This window comes from Poecilia reticulata, linkage group LG7, assembly GCF_000633615.1.
Source record: "Poecilia reticulata strain Guanapo linkage group LG7, Guppy_female_1.0+MT, whole genome shotgun sequence".
Classification (NCBI taxonomy): Eukaryota; Metazoa; Chordata; class Actinopteri; order Cyprinodontiformes; family Poeciliidae; genus Poecilia; species Poecilia reticulata.
The window spans coordinates 696,565-697,968 of record NC_024337.1 but is presented as its reverse complement, the minus strand read 5'-3'; positions in this window follow the sequence as shown (position 1 = coordinate 697,968).

Sequence of the window (1,404 nt, the reverse complement as noted above, 5' to 3'; positions counted from 1 at the left end):
ACCCTCCCGACCCCACTGAGGGACAAGGGCGTCAAGAAAATGGATGGATGGACATTTATTGTGCAAACCGGAGCTTCCAGTGGAAAAATAAAAGTTCCAGAAATTACAAAGAACAAATCTGGTTCTTAATCAAATCCTAATGAGTCAAATTGAAAGTGTCATGGAGTCATCAGCCTCATGACATTAACAATGACATGAAAAATAATATTGAAGAAATAAATATATCAAATCTAATTAAAAACATAAATAAGTGATATGTTATTTACTGTTATGGTCTGTAAGAAATATTTATTCTCAGTACTAGATGTGGTCTCAACAAACCCATGACATTTCAACAATATTATTTTACCTTTTATATGGAAATAGTGTTTGTTTATTCTTGCCATACAGTCCTCTGCATTAATTATTGCTTGAAAGGTCTTGCCATACCAGTTTATTCCTCTGTATTTACTTTAGTTTATTCTTGCATTTTGCTCTTCCATTTAGTTTCCTTTGATTAGTATTATCCTCTCTTGTTTTATTGTTATGTGCACTTTAGTTTCTTTCCTGTTGCTACATTTACTTTATCGTTTATTGATTCTCACCATCAGTAATCTTCACTCATCACCTGCTGCGCCGCCTAATCGTCATGTGTTTCACATCATGTGTTGATTTTTCACTGTTCAGCATCGGATTCTCTGTTTTTATGCCATAAAACACATCTAGTTCGTCGCTCTGTTTTATGTCCCGCTTCTCCTGTTTCAGAGTTTTGTGCAATGTGTGCATCGTTTTTTTGTTTGTTTGTTTTAACCCCTAAGGTGCAGGGCGGTCGAGAAGCGTATCGATGGGGAAAAGGCAGACTGACACAAACCTTTTAAAACAACGGAAACTATTTTGGTATTCTGATTATTGAAATTTAAAAGTGCTGTGGTACCATTATTCTATCACACCCGTTTCATACCGGACCACTTACAGCACCGGTGTTAACACTACAAAATGAACGCTCTCTATCATGGTATCACCCATGGAGGGATTTCTTTATTTAAATAGGTTCATTTTTCAGAGGGATACAAAGTCAGAGTATCGTGATTTTAATAACTACATGTTTATAAGAGCGATTTTCTGTTGTCCTTCCATGCAAGCATGCAGCCTTCAAACGGAAATAAACCACTTTAATATAAGTTGCTGCTTTGACATGATCACAGAACTGCCAAAACATATTGTAATGACGCCAGCACACCACAGATGTAGTCCCGCCAAACGGGTTTATTAGTAATTAGAAGCGACCCGCTATTTCTGAGGCCGCAGCTCACACCTCCAACAAACCGTTGCGCTCCCTGAACTAGCTTCCTGCTAACACCCCCGAACTCCCCCTTCTTCCGGTCCTGTCCTGCTGCTCCCCTGATCCCCCGCCCACATGACAGG